The sequence below is a fragment of the Amblyomma mixtum genome, chromosome 6 (genome assembly GCF_055824585.1).
Source record: "Amblyomma mixtum isolate Tamu chromosome 6, ASM5582458v1, whole genome shotgun sequence".
In the NCBI taxonomy this organism is placed as follows: domain Eukaryota; kingdom Metazoa; phylum Arthropoda; class Arachnida; order Ixodida; family Ixodidae; genus Amblyomma; species Amblyomma mixtum.
Window position 1 is genome coordinate 41,206,548 of NC_143017.1, and position 16,056 is coordinate 41,222,603.

The following is a 16,056-nucleotide window of genomic DNA, read 5'->3' on the forward strand; positions in this document are numbered from 1 at the left end:
GCTCATACGTATATCTGCGTTACATTGAAGAGAATTTTATGATATGGCAACATTGGCCTGAGTCCGTAAAAGCATTCGTCTCGTACCTTAATTTATTTCACTCTGGCATTAAATTTACCTTCTGCTACTCTAAAACAAGCCAATTTTGTCGATGCTACCGTTAGTTTAAGAAATAGTCAGCTCAAATCCACGCTATACGAAGCCTACAGGCTGACAGCAATTCTTGGATTTCATTCGCCATCATCCAATACACAGTAAGCTAGGCATATCTGAAGGACAGGCAACGCGCCTGAGAAAAACATGTATAGACGGCGACGAATATTTGAAAAGCATTCACTCATTAAAAACCTCTAATTATTAAGCACCATCATCCGAACTCTCTTAGTAATGCTTTCCAACGAGCAACCACTCTAAAACAAGGCGAAGTAGTTAAAAGCGATCAAAAGCTTACAGTGAGCGGCTTCCTGCACTTATAGCTACATACTCGGACGCCCTTCTGAACATAAGCAATATTCTGCGGAAATAATACCTGTTGCAACCGGCAACGATAGTCTCAAGAAAATATTTCCCTACGCACAAGGGTAACATGCAGACGCAACACAAAGAGGAAAGATATCTAGTACATTGTAGGCTCGGTAAGAAACACCGGCCCCCGACAGTAAGCTCATGCTCTCAACCAAGATTCAAGAGATGCAATGAGTTACAAAGCGACACTACTGTTAGAAGCACGGCAAGCGACTTCATCTTTTATATAATGACAAGGTTTAACTGCCGCGGGTTCGATCTTTGCCGCAGCGGTCGAATTTCGATGGAGGCGAAATACGAGAGGCCCGTGTTCAGAGCAGTTTCAGTGTATGTTCAAGAACCACAGGAAGTAGAAATTTCTAGAGCCCTCCACTACGCCATCTCTCATAGCCTGATCCACATTGGGACGTTAAACCCCATAAAAACAAACAAACCAATAAACTAGGCTTAACTGCGCGTCATGTAATGTTATCCGCATACTTCAATGTTCCTCTTGTCAGAAACATATATCAGAAGTCGGGTAAACAATGAGCGCAAGACTAAATGGGCATCAGAAGGCAGTGTCGAAATATTTCTATCAACCTGAAGAGAACTTTGATCAAATTCACCTATTCATTCTTCAGTGACGCTTCAAATCTGCAAGGGGCAAACATACAGGGAGGCGTTCCTAATCCACCAATTTCAAACCTTACAACCAGCATGGATGAGCATATCCAGATGAAACTTAGAATCTGTAAGCTACATTCGAGCACTAGCACAAATTAAAAAAAAAACTGTCGCATCAAAAAACTGTCCGCCATCACCTATTTACCTGATATAAGCGATCATTCTTTGCTTGTTTTCAGCATTAACGCTGCTTGTCCTAAACCTGCAAGAAAGAAAAAGACCGTACTAGATTATATTAGAGCAGACTTCGATGCTATTAACAATGAATTATCAGTGTTTTCTGAAAACTTCCTGAAAAACTTTGACGATCGCTATGTGCAAACTAACTGGGATATGTTCACGGCCAAAGTTCACGAACTAACTCAGAAATATATTCCAAGACGCACCATCACTTCTAGTCCTCAAGCCCCATGGTACACCGCCATATAAGACGCCTATCTAGCAGAAAAAAGCGCCGATATCGTAAAGCTAGGCTATCACCGCGTAACACACTGGGACGCATACAAGACTGCCGCTGATGTCTATACAACTGCACTTAAGCACGCAAAAGATAACTTCCTTTCTAACACGTTACCATTCATGCTACCTACCAACATTAAAAAATTTTGGTGCGTCATCAACCCACATACCGAAGAATCTATTAACTTAACTGACGTGTCAGAAGACCCTATTCCGGCTCATTTATGCGCATCCGAACTTAACAAAACCTTTATTCAGAACTTCTCGCGCACATCAAACACCACACATCCCGTTCCACTCCGGTATAATTACCCTTCTATGCCTCAAATTTTCATCGATACATCTGGCGTTGCTAAACTTATTGATGCCCTAAAACTTCATTCAACGCCCGGTTTTGACTGCATTCATGCTAAATTTTTGGAAAATACAATTGCCTCTAGCTCCTTAATACTAACAAAGATTTTTCAGTAGACTCTCGATAATTCCATTCTGCCAACATAATGGAAAGTCGGCAAGGTGGTTCCATTATTCAAATCAGGAAATCGAACCTCCCCTACAAATTATCGCCCCATCTCGCATACTAGTACTTGTTGCAAACTATTAGAACACGTCATTTTTACTAACCTTGTGAACTTTCTCGAGTCTAATTCCTTTTTTACACCCGCACAGCACGGCTTTCGGAAGTCATTTTCTTGCGAAACAAAACTTGCCAGCTTCACTATCAAATTTCATCATATTTTAGATCGCGCATCAGAAGCTGACTGCATTTTCCTTGATTATTCTAAGGCATTCGACAAGCTATGTCACCGCTTATTATTTTTAAAGCTAACCCAACTGAATATCGACTACAGCGTGCTGAAATGGATTGAATACTTTCTTCTTAACCGATCGCAGTTCGCTTCCGCTAATAATTTAACTCACCTTTCAGCGAAGTTTACTCGGGCGTGCCCCAAGGCTCTGTGCTCGGACCCCTTTTATTTCGTATTTACATCAACGACCTCCCTTCCATTGTATCATCTAACACTCTTTTGTTTGCTGACGACTGTGTTGTTTTCCGCGAAATAAAATCCCCCGACGATGCTAGCCTTCTTCAGCGTGATCTCTCGAACATTTCTCTTTGGTGTAATGAATGGCTTATGGAACTTAACACTAATAAGTGCAAAACTATGCGAATATCAAGAAGTGCCAGCGCTCCGCCTGTGTACTACCTAAATAACGTTCCCTTAGAAGCGGTTACTTCATATAAATACCTGGGTGTTTATATTTCTGCTGACCTTAACTGGAAGCGCCATATTGAGCATATTGCTAACAAAGCTAACCGCATGTTGGGCTATGTGCGCCGTAACTTTTCCGAAACTCCGTCTTCATTGAAATTATTACTTTATAAAACACTAATACGTCCTAATCTGGAATACGCCGCCGCCATATGGGATCCCCATCATGAAAAACTGATAACTTTGCTTGAGCTAGTTCAAAATAACGCTGCTCGTTGTATCCTGTCCAACTTTAACCGTACCGCAAATGTAACAAACATGAAAGCTAATCTTTCTTTGCCTCTTTTAGCATCCCGCCGGCAGACAATTCGTTTGAGCCTCTTTCATAAACTATACCATCATCCCATGCTACATGAAGCCCTCATTTCGTCCCCCAGATACGTGTCAAACCGCATTGATCATTGTCACAATGTTGGCATTGAAACGTGTAACACTGTAACTGCATTTCAGTCTTTCCTGCCTCGTACATTACGCGAATGGAACCGCCTTCCCGCAGATATCGTCGACATAAGTGATAACCAGCATTTTCGTTCTGCACTAGCTAACATTGTATAACAGGAATATAATACTTTGTCTTGTATCATGCATTGCAGCTGTTCATGTATCTTCATGTTTTGTAACCCCTCTCCTCTTTAATGCATTTGGCCTTGAGGGTTCAATAAATGAAATGAAATGAAATATGGTCAGAGCAGTACCCAGTACTCCATAACGCCGCTTTCTCGTTTCTGTTAACCCTCCGCCCCGACCTGTCCTTTCCCCCCTCAACCACAATTTTTCTTTTTTTGTTCTATGTCTCTGTCTCTCTCTCTTTGTTCAATTTATAGTTACCTTATTTCATGCACCTCTGGCTTTATTTCTCAGAAACACTTGCGTTCTACATTCCCCCTCCCCCCCCCCCCCCTTCCTCTCTCGCTTTCTCTGAACTCGCGCTCGTTTGCTATTTCCTTAAATTTCCTTTTTCTTCTCCAGGAGTTCGTTCCGCCATGCTGGTTAATTCTGTTTTTGAGCATTTAAGTTCACCTCAGCCAATTGTCGCAGTTGGACACTCCAAGCCAAAATTTGCTAACTCTCCATGCTCCACACAGCGGAGACCCTATTGAAACCCGCCATTGAAGAGCGCTTTGCCCAGACGGATACAGGTACTATTGTCGAAATGGTGGCAAGCACCCTGGGGCTTTGCTTTCCTTGTGCACTTTATGATTACCAAGAGCCATCTGCCCACCCTCTCTCTAGCATGGACTTAAATACATTAGTGTCAGCGGTAGTGAAGTGTTTGAATAAAACATTTCTTGAGGAGAGCGCGAGCAAACATTTTCCTAAACAAGCAATCAGTTTAACGAAAAGATCGGATGTTTGCCATTGATCGAAGAGCGTATGTAAAATGTTTCTATAGCACGTAGTGCGACGCTTGAAAAAGCCATTTCTACGCGTGGTCTTTCACGCTCATTCGCGAAGCCATACATAAGAAAATGTGATGGCTGAGCAAATGTATCCTTGCTTTTATTCTGCAGGAGCTCGAATAGCAATGGCGCAATCGCAGCGTTGAAGAGAATGTGTCTAAAACTTAATGCTCCACACCAATCATCGTATTTTAAGCGATCTCCCACTCCATTTAGTCCATATGCGCAGTACGGGAAAGATGAGCTCTTCAAGCCTAGTTAGATGCTTCGGATATTTTGAAACTTGTTCTCACGAGGTTACAACTATGCGGTGACTCGCTGAATCTGCGCTTCGTTTTGCGTCTAGTTGCTTTACATTCGAGGAATATTCGAAGCCAGCAACCGCCTGGACTTGAACAAGCAGTTCCTCCTCATCTCCTGAATTAAGCGTCTCCGCTTCTTGAGAACCTCTGGCCTGCACGACAGGCTGTGACATCAACGAACACTGATGTCTTAGAGTGACTTCAATTTTCTGATACTCTCCTTTCTCTTTCGTGTTCTTTATCCCCTCACCCCCTTCTCCCCGTGTAGGGTAGCAAACCGATTATTCTTTCGGTTAACCTCCCCACCTTTCCTCTTCTACCTCCTCCCCGTCCTCCTCCTCATCCTCGATTAAGCGTCGCAACTTCTTATGATTACTTTCACTATGCGGCTGGCATGTGGCAATATGAGTAAGCAGAACGAGTAATCTCCGTGGGTAACATAAAAACCTGCGCCTATGCTCTGCGGATTCATTGGGAACTTTAGTACGGCTCAAAATGAGTACACTTCGGGGTCAGACACAGTGTCCGCGAATGCATGTGAATGTGAGGCCATCCCAGTCGTCGGCACTGGGGTCTGCTTCTCCGCCGAGCTGCTTCGGTGTCCGCTGCTAGCAAGCCCTTCACGTTACACGAAAAGACAAACGCCACTCTTTTTCACTCGGCTCGGCTCAAAAAGCCATAAGCTGGTGGTTGTGAGCGCTCGGTCTGGAAACCATTATTCATTCAGAAAATGAACCCGTTCTTTTTCTGCTGTTTAGTTTTGGATTTCAAACAAAAGAGAGGCTTGAACCTTTGCTATAGAAAAAAAATAATATCCAGGAGGCTTTTGGACGTATGGGTAAAGTAGCCGTTTTGATGCGTTTTACTTTCACACTTTTGCCTCTATCGTAGGGGAAGAAAAATGTGAGAACGGGGATGCATGATGCACGATGCCGCGTTTCGAAGGCACTTGCTCATTCATTTTAAACTTCTCCTGCCGCTCCTCCGAAGCGGTGGGAGGTATCTTGGACCTAGCTGGGAACGTATGTCTGGAGTGAAATGGAGCATTCCTAGGTGCAGAGAAAACTAGGCGCATGACATAGAACTGCATATCATTTCCGATTTTTTAAAAATCACGTCTGGTCTGTTACGATTTGCCGCCAGATGCCGCACACCTTGCAAACCCCATCGAATACAAGAAAAAGATGGAGGCCACCATCTATAAGTGTGTCTTGTGCATCCGTCATGTGCCCCATACCCGAGGTTTTTGAGACCATGAATAAAAATATGAACAATAACGCAATGTAGTGAACGGAAGGCTTTATAATTTATTTATTTTTTTATTTATTTATTTATTTGTTTATTTATTTATTTATTTATTTATTTATTTATTTATTTATTTATTTATTTATTTATTTATTTATTTATTTATTTATTTATTTATTTATTTATTTATTTATTTATTTATTTATTTATTTATTTATACGGCAGCGCATTTATATGTGCTATGGCAGGAGTGGGAACAACACAAAATGCAAAATACGCACCAAAGGTAACAGAAAACAACAAAATGTACAAAGTGAGCACTACAAGAAACCACTACAATCGCTCCTCCCCAACGTCAAATAGTACGAAACTTCAACTACTTCAAGAAAAAAGGTCTCACAGTGTACATTGTAGGTTCAAGCCTGCCGCAGTGGTAAGCTAACCGTCAATTCTAAACTGAGGCTCATTTTTTTTTATTTTGTTCTACTTTTCATCGGAAAAGTGGCCACCGTCATAATTTAAAAGTTAATTACGTCATTTCTCCGTATTTACTTGCAGCAATAAAGGATAAGTAAATCAAATAAATGTAGCTGTACCAGCTATTAAGAAATTACTGAGTGAGTTCTCTGAAAAAAAATCGCCCGCATAAGGAGATCATTACCATCATGATCATCATTACATGCATTTTAATTCTGTGGGAATGAGAGACATTTATTGCACGCAGGGAGGGTAGCTTACCGCACAAATGGGCCTGTGCTGTAAGGGGAGGCTTAAGCCAGTTGTGATATTTCACACAGAATAGTGACGGAAGTATATTATTGAAGACATAAGCGGCTATTCTGCTGCCAGACATCGCCCATTTGCTCCACGTAATAACTGAAATAATCTCTCTTTGCACACAGTGCTCAGAGCCCGAACGTGAAAACAAAGCACAAAAATACTTTTGAGTGAGTAACTTTAAACGAGTAAAAAGATGTCTGCAATAACTTTCAAAATACACCACCCGGCACAAGGCGTTTTTTTTAGTTGTTATTCGACTGTAGATCACTGGCGAAATCGATGTGTAAGTGCCCACCATTCAATTTCACTGTTATCCTGAAAGAATGCCCTTATATTACGGTGAGATGGAGCCAACAGGCACGCAGCACTAGTTGCGAAACACCTTGCGCAACTGCTGAATGCGCAGCGCCCCTATAGAACGCATCGTCGCGTGCATCCGCAACCGCTTGGACTCCTGGTACTTGTCTTTTTCAGTCTCCGGCGTACCCTGGTATTAGGGCTGTTAGCAGCGCCATCTAGACGTGAACAGCGCGGCTGCGGAGTGTATTCGACGGCTTCGAGGGGGCAGAGCCAGTCATTCAAGCAGTTGCATTGCCGCCGCCCTGTGATTCAGAGCAGAGCCGGCGGACCCAGATAATCGCGCCCCTTGTGTTTTTTTTTCTTTGTCTATACGCATTGGTTTTTTGGACAGGCTTGTAGGGGAGAAAAATTGGTGCTCTTGCAGCGGCTGCTATGTGCTAGGTGTAAATCACTGAGAAGGCAGTGTAGTCGGTTCACTGATAGTACAAGATTGTATTGCTTCACTCAGCGAGCGTCTTGAAAAAAGAAATGCATGGATATGTGAATTGAAAATTACAAGTGTGCGCAGGCCATTTACTGCCGAGTGGAAGTGGAAAAATTTCAGTTGCAACGAAGGCTTCTTTGGACAGAAACGGTTACTCGTCCTCCACACTTCAAGAAAAACTGATCCGCCATTGACAAATATCGCCCGCCATTTAAGATTAAACAGAGGCAGAACATAAAGCTGTACTCATTAAAAAACTTTAAAGCTGTCCATCTGAACGGCAGCTCGCTAAAAAATTCGGAACGATTCATTTGGCAAAGAAAATCAGCGCTAGCTGCCAGGCAATATTTAGTGCTCACAGAAAGCCCGTGCAGGTCAACTCGTGCTAAAGCTTTAGGGAAAAAAGCAGTTTTTCATTTTTGCTTTTTGATGGTGCTCTTAGCTGTTTAAGCTTCAATTTTCAACTTGGGGAATTTTCGTTAAATTTTAACTTTACCATGGGGTACTGTCAAATACTGCAATAGAAAGCGCGGAAGGCAGGCAGAAAGGGGGCTTGTTTTCTCTGCTGTTTGGCGCTGCGATTCACAGTCTTCACATTGAGGTTGATGAAGTACAGTATCTTACTCGGCATACTCATCTCACCAATATAACGAAGCACTGACGTAACCCGAATGGAATAGCAAGGCATTTGCAATGCAGTGCAACCTATTACTCCTTAGCCTCATAAACCTATAGCATTTTATAATTTCAGGGTTGCGCACAGATATAAAGCGTGCCATGCGCACACCGTGGGGTCTATGCTATAGAAGTGGCATTTCCCGTATGTGGAAAAAAGTGCGATCGTCCAAAGAAGTCTCGCAACGGTTATTACGAACGCTATCACGCCCACTTTCCTTTATTTTTCGCCGGCTTTTGTGAGCCATGGTACTGCGAGCATTAAAATACGCTTTTTCACTCGTCTCTGGTGGCAGGAAGTTGAGGACGACATCAAAGTAAAGCCTGTACAGTTTAGTTACTGCACCCTTGTTTGCTTTTACGATGGGGCTTAAAGCAAAGCCCGATAACCACGGACCCCGCCCCTCTAGCCGTTCTTCATTGTCCGCCGACGACAGGAGCCTAGCAGAGTTGATGCGACACCAGAGACGTCGCGTGGCCTGAGGGAGAACTAAGGTGAATCAATTGACAAAAATCCATCGCACAGTCTACGTTCAAGCTAAAAAGAGCAGGTCGTCGCACCTCGCGCAACCTCACGTCACAAAGTGTCGACTGAGGCTGACAGAAGGGGCAACCGCTATTGTTTCGTAGGTGGAAGGAAAAGAAAAACCTGTGGGTTATAAAGTCAAGCAGCCCAATGCTGAAAAAAGAACAGAACTGTACGTACAGGCTATAAAATGAGTCAAGGAGATAAGATAAACTGTAGCAAAATTGGGAAAGAAAAGCCATGTCATAAAGAACCACTGCGAAGCGCGCCAACTGTAATTGCGCTGATGCTGTATCCGGACAAAAAGCATTTGCCCGCCGCCGCCCTCAACAGCATGAAAATCGCTGTACCCTCAGAGAAGAAATAAAGACACAAGGAACTTGACCTGCACGCTGCCAAGCGGAAAACGGATCGTTGCCGGAACTAAAGTGATCTACGAGGCGCAGATAAACACTACCTTAAGGAGCACAGCACAGTGCGCTGTAAAACGGTACTCGCCTAAAATTTTTGCGTTAAGCACCGAAACTTAGCACTGACTGGTTTTCCCACCTGAAGATCAAACTCTTTTTTTTTCTCGTTGAGCATTCCTACCATATTTTTTATTTTGAAATGAATTTAAGCGCACAAGAACACGCACACTTGTGCGCTTAAATTCATTTCAGAATAAGCTATCCACCATCTAGCCCAAAAAGAAGTTTTGTTAGATTCCTAGCATGATGAGTAAGAGCTAAGTGACTAGGAACCATTCGGAAACTGCGGTACTTGCATTCGTTCGAGCTTTGGCAAGCCAATATAGTAGTGTATTACTGCCCCCTGGCCAGCGATCCGTTACGATCGAAGTAAGCTCTTTCTATATCCGTTCCATGTCGCTCGGTACGCTGTACATTATTTTAGTTCTCATCTGGTTCTATCTCCACTCGATCGAGGTATTGTGAGATCTAATAACGGATCCCCAATGGTAGCACTGTACTGGCTCACTGCCACCATTCCTCTCTTTCTGTAAAATGCTGCGAAACTTTTTTTTTTGAAAACGCATTTTTGTAATCTTTAGAACAGGAGTGGAACCGTGCTCGTAAGAGTCTTCTCCAGCCGAAGTTCTACTCTAATTCGGGCTTTCGGGAAAAACTGTCGTAATTCCAGTTGTTTCTCCCGCTCCTAACCCGGTACGTGCACATCTTTCTGGGAAAACACAGGCTAACACAGTGCTCATGAGCCAGGTTGGGCGTCTTAAGAAAAATTCTTCTTCCTCTTGAAAAAGTGATATTCATAAGGCACTATGCGCGTACTTCGTGATTTTAATCATAGTTCCAAGGAAACAGGCTGGTGTAAGTTCCTATTCCGTAGGTTCATGGCTGTGTCGTATTAATAGCTAAAAATAAAATTTTTTGTAAATTTCCAGCGGCCAACTTTCCATATTGCGCACCTGAAGTATTATACTTTTCTCAACGTTATAAGGAAGTTCTGAGTCCGTAACAAATAACTTTATTTTCATTTATTTTATTAAAGGCCCGTGGCTTAAAGAAAAAGCCCTTTACGCTCCTCTTTACTTCTCCTAAAGACAGATTTTCAGTTTTTCAGCAGGCGCGCCTTGCAAGCTCTGTACCGGTTTTTTCTGTTTTCAAAAACACATAATGCTGTTCACAGCTGGTGCTATTCGCGTACAATCTCTGTTACCGGGCCCGCTATGTTCGGGGAAAATATGTGGGCAATTTCGCGAAGGAAGACTGCTGAGCCAACAAATGTTAGTAAGTTCAGAACTCCTACTGGCGATGAAGGAAAAAAATAACTATTGTAAGGAATAAAGGCTCAACACAGCTCTTTCAGGCAATGTGATTACCATTTCAAAAGAAATGAAGCAAGATATTTAGGTTTACCTTAGGAAATATTCGGCGCGCCGGAAGCGTTTTTACTTAATATTCACTCCATATGCAATCTAAGCAGGAACTGCGGTAGCGTTAAACTGATTTTGCAAAGAAAGCGGCCCGCAGAACTCCTTTGCCAAAGCGGGAGGCAGACCGCTTTCGAGAAAGCGGTCGCAGCTGGGCGCGTGCCGAGATATTTATGCAGCACTCGTAAATTTCCTCGAGCGTTACAGGAAAACAGGTTTGTTGATATGCAAATTGGGCTCCATACGTGATGATCAGATGACGTCCTGTTCGATATGCGTGCGATAATGCGGGCTTAACTTGCCTGCGTAGGAACTCCTCTCCCGATCATTCTAAATATTTTCAAAGAGGAACCAGCCATGAAACAGGCGTAGCTCACAACCTACTTTTCAAGTTACCATCGTTTACACAGAATAAACCGCTTAAGATGGAAAACTTCGCACCAATACGCATCCCCTGAAATAGGCGGCGATATTTTAAACTTCATGTGTGGACGTATTGGTTTTATGTAGCGGCAAATTTGCATTTCTGAGGAACCAACCACAGAAAAGCTCTCTTCTTTTCCCTTTCACTTGGCCAAAGATGTTGTCTGGAATATGGTCGCCTATTTGCACGAGCGCTTGTAGTGAGTGCTGTGCAGGAACGTGTGGAACACCATATCGCCAGCTGCGACCAGTACGTTCAGAGTTTGGTTAAATCTCGTCTAGAGTAAACAAAAAAACACATTTTTTTACAATAAAATGCACCGTTCATTTTTATGTTACTCTGCACCGAAAAATTCTGATTACAGCTTACGTAGTTTTTAGCGGTAACTTTGTACCGTGTCTCTCATAAACCCAAATTCCTTGTGCAGAACACAGTGCCGTACAGGCTATGAAGAGATGCTTACTGCTACTTGGAAGTTCTTGCTATACTGCCTGAACGCCGCTACATCGTTAAACACTATAGATAACCACCCAATATTGCAATTTGCGTATGCAGAGAAATATATTATACCATAAACCGAATATTTGATCCAAGCATACTGGAAATGAAACACGCAAAAGAATCCCAACGGTGGTGAAATATTGAGAAATCAACCACAAAAATGAGCTTTAGTAATCTCTCGTGCTCTAACAGGAGGAAAAAAGAGATTAGCTGTGCCTGCATGTCGGGTACAACGCCCAATGGGAGAATATTCTCGCACGCTAATGTGAGTCAACCTTCATATGTTCTATAATATTGCAAGAAATTGATGTTAGAAATAGAAGTGCATACTCTGCACCGTGCACGGTCTGGGTTATGCCGTGTGGTTTGAATACGGTTCCCAAGTTGACCTCCACTCTACAGGGGAAATCAGGGTATAGATGTCATGCCCACGATTCGGCAGTTTTTTAGGTTACGTATAGTTCATCTATATGTAGAGGGAGCACCTCTAAGCGAAATCCTCACAGAGCGATAGTGCTGGCAGGGTCAACTCTCAAAGTTTCAGCAAAAGCATCTTAACTATTTGTCTTTGGGCGACCCATTCTTTGCAAGAAACTCGAATGAGGTCATTGACTTCCTTTTCACACATAAGCTCTAGCTCTGCGTATCCCGGGCGTTGAACTTCGCAACTTTCTTCTGCCGCACCGCTGTAGACACCTCAGTCTCACCAGTAAGGTTCTCGCCACCACAATACGACAGTTGAACAGCACACGGCAGAGACAACCAAGGGTCGAGATAACGTCGAGCTTCCACCTTTTTCTCGGCAGCAGTGCAAATCATGGCTAGCGGAAGTTGTAGCAATTTTTTATGCCCACAACCTGACATGAATGGACGCGCGTTGCGTTTCTTCAAGCGCGACACCTCCCAGAGATTGTCTACAGCTGATACAACAGAGATCCACACGCGATCGATCTTACGTCCACGTCAGCGAGACGGCCCTCCAGCTGTGTAAAATACAGCTCTCCAAATCCTGAGATAATCCTATCCCATACACGGTGTCCACAGGCTAAGTTGCTTACATGTAGACTGCCCTGAGCGACCTATCATGTACTAGAGTACAAGGAAGCCATCAAGCCGTGGGCTCAACTCCGGAAACAGCCAATATAACTCTGTGTGCTGCCCCGTCACGCTGCCTGGCAAAGGTAAGCACATCGACGACCAGCACAAAAACCGCGAGCCATCAACGCATCTCAGCCCGGTGTGCTTCCTACTCTAGATCGTAGGCGGAGACCGAAACCTCACGCAGGTGTCTTTAAAGAGCCGAAAGCAGGTTTAGCCCGCAGTAATCCTGCAAACCGAGGTCCATGTCAAGCTTCTCATGAGCCCTCATTTTCTTTTTCGTCAACTTTTGGGAAATTTATGGCGAAAGCTTGCTGTGCTACAAGGCTCCTCCCGTAGTGAGGAGCCAGGATGAGGAGCGAAAGGAGAGCTCTGGTGCCAGTATACATTGGGAGATGACATGGGTGCTGTGGAGATACGCGGAGTGGGGTAAGAGGGGGCACAGTCACCGAAGAATGACGCTGACTACTGCCAGCCTAGAGTGACCAAGGCAGTAGAGCCATGCATGTGGAGAGTGTACGGTGCCAAACCACGCTCAAGGACGCCAAAGGGCCCCACTTAATCGAGCTGAAGCGGGCTCTCGTGGAATGCTTGAGGGACATAAGCGCGTGTATCTGCCTATTTGTCGGAGGAGACAAGAAGTGCTAGGCGTTCTTGGGCGTTATAGTTGAGGTCGATGATCTCGAAACACATCAATGAGGAGCTTGGTGCTTTTCTTGGAGTTTGGAGGTGGCAAAAAAAAAAAACTTCAAAGAAATGAGGTGGAAAGCGAAGCGGTGGGACGAAAGCAAGTTAAGCTGTTGAGCAAGCAGGATCTTGTCTAAACGTGCAACGAATACCTCATAGGGTAAGGGGCACGTGATGAACCCACTTTGGTGGTGTGTTATGCGACGAAGCTGCTTAATCTGCGTGCGCTCCAACGGAGCAGTACATTCGAGGAGGGCCGCTTTGAGCTGCTCTTAGGTACCAGCCAGGAGAGTAGAACATAACCAAGTGAGGATGCCGGCTACCTCATGTGCCGTGATGGAAGGTCGGCAGGCGGCGACGAGTAAGCATGTGTGTTCCTCTACCTAAAGAAACGTGAGGGCTTGTTTGCTCTCCCATTAGAGCGAAATGAGACAGCAGCTGCTGAGATGAATTCCGCGGCCTGATGTGCCGGAATCGGTACCCAACTGCGTTTCGCGGGAGCTGGCGTAGCCAGCGGGTACTCGTGCTGTGTACCTCTACATCTGCCCAGCGAAGGTCACTGATATCACGTCGACAGGTCACCGGCTGTACAGCGTGGGCAGAGAGAGGACCCGTACAGAAGCCTTCTTCAAAACTCGAAAGCAGGTTCCCATTAGAGCATTCCGAAATCCTGGAGCCCGAGCCTCATGTTACACTGCTTGTTTCCCTTCGCGCTCTTCGTAGCCCGCTTACGACAAGTCGCTGGCGGAAGGTTGTTGTTACTACTCCACCAATGAGGTACTGTCAGGTGAACAAGTGGACCCCTGCCTAAACGCTGACCCTGAAGAAAGTGAGCACCACCTCCAGGCCACTCGAGAATTAGAAAAGTCGTCACAGCTCTCTTCAAGTAAGCCCCAAGTAGGTAGACACCCTCCCATGGCCACACCTAAACTTGCCGAATGGCTGGATGCTACGCCACCAACATCAGAAACGCCTTGTCAGAGTTGCGCTCTTGTTCCTCTTACGGCAGCCTTTCCACGCGTCTTCGATCTAAGTGCACCATCAGTGGCAAACTCAGCGGTTGCGTTGACAGGAGCACTCAAACGTGTTTACACTCGAACAATTGTGCTCAGCCACTTGTATCATCGGTGCTGTCCACTTCACACTTGCAACACCTATCGAGCACCCGAAGGCGCGATGGAACTTCTAACGCGTGCACTCCCCCCCCCCCCCCCACTCCGCCCCCTTCAAGAGCACAAGGTCTCCACATTACCTGCCATATCCTCCTCAACACTTGTGTTTGTGCGCTGCAAATGGACCAAAGCGCCAGTCACCACGGCGTATAAGATGGGCCATTTTAATGCTGAGGATTGAAAATTGAATTGAAAAGATTTATTTGAGCAGAGCAGTTACGGCATCTGCTGCAGGGGCAGAGGCTAAAGGCTGTGGTGCCTGACGAGGCCTCTGTCCCTCTGCAGTCGACGGAAGTGCGATACAAATTTGAACATAAGAAGAAAGCAAGTCACATAATTAAAACGAATGTGGGTAAATTATGTCATTATAATCACAACGTTAACAGAGTATGATAAGTACAAAAATATGCAAGGATATTATACAGAGATTTTGTTCAGTATACAATACATTGAAGGACACTTATAACAAAAAATAAAGTGAAAAACCATGGTACAAGAGAAGGATACAACCTGTGTATGCATGTCATAAGTACTCGTCACTCCCCGTACAAAACACCTGAGTCAGCGTGTGCTGCTGCCATCACGCTGACTCACTCAAAATGAAATGGAATATGGATCCTTATAAAACACGTCTCCTGATTCTTCCTCCCAGCGATTTGTGTTGTTTTCACTGACGTTGTTTTCATGTTCTACTGATTTGGCGAGAACAATGAAAAAACACTCTTGCGGTTGAATTGAATAAGTAGTGCCCCCATTTCCTTTGCCGCTGGTCTCAGCAGCAGCGGGTTTGATTCCTACTTTTGCCTCCTGTCAAAGGTTTTATTTTATTTTAGTAAGTGATTTTAGCGACATACAGGAAAACCATGCGCAACCAGGCATACAACATATTCTATTTAAAAAATATATATAGTCGAGCAATCGTGCCGTCAAGATGTTTTTTTTTTATTTATGGCATGAAGAAAATGTCACGAAAATCTCTTTTAAACATACTTGAGAATTGTTCTTCCAAAGAAAAAGGTTTTAATTAAGTTGCAAAAAACTACTGCCTTGGATGCTAGCAGATGATCTGATGACTTATTCCAATCCGAGCTCTAGAGAAAGTTTTCTTCCTCTTAGAAACCGAAGATATTCTGTTAATGAGAGGTTTCGATTCAAATACTGAGTTGTGATTGGACCGCGACTTCTCGTTTGCGGATTCGAAGAACTGCTCCTGACTGTAGATTGGAATACGCAGTTAGTAAATTGTTGTGGCGATGTCTTTCGCGATTGCTGCTGGGAGCAGTTTTACGTGATAAAATCGCAGCTGCGGCTGCCAGAATTTCACAAAACAGAATTGCGAACACCTCCGTGTTTGTAGATTTCCTTAAGGTTGAATTCAATCAGGAACATTTTTTTACGGTGCCCCTGTAAACAGTCTTTATTTTTTGGCCGGTAAAAGTCTCAGTCATAGGAAACCTGCAATTTGTGTGCATAGAGATGCACAGATACAATGTGCTCAATGTCTTTAGTAAGGCGGCAGCCCATTTACATGCACAAAATATGCACAAGAAAAGTTTTATTTGCCAACGGTATGAAGGTTGCTACTCCAGATTTAGAATAGTCCGTGCTACAGCGCGCACAAGAAAGCTGACTATGTCGCTTCATCTAGCC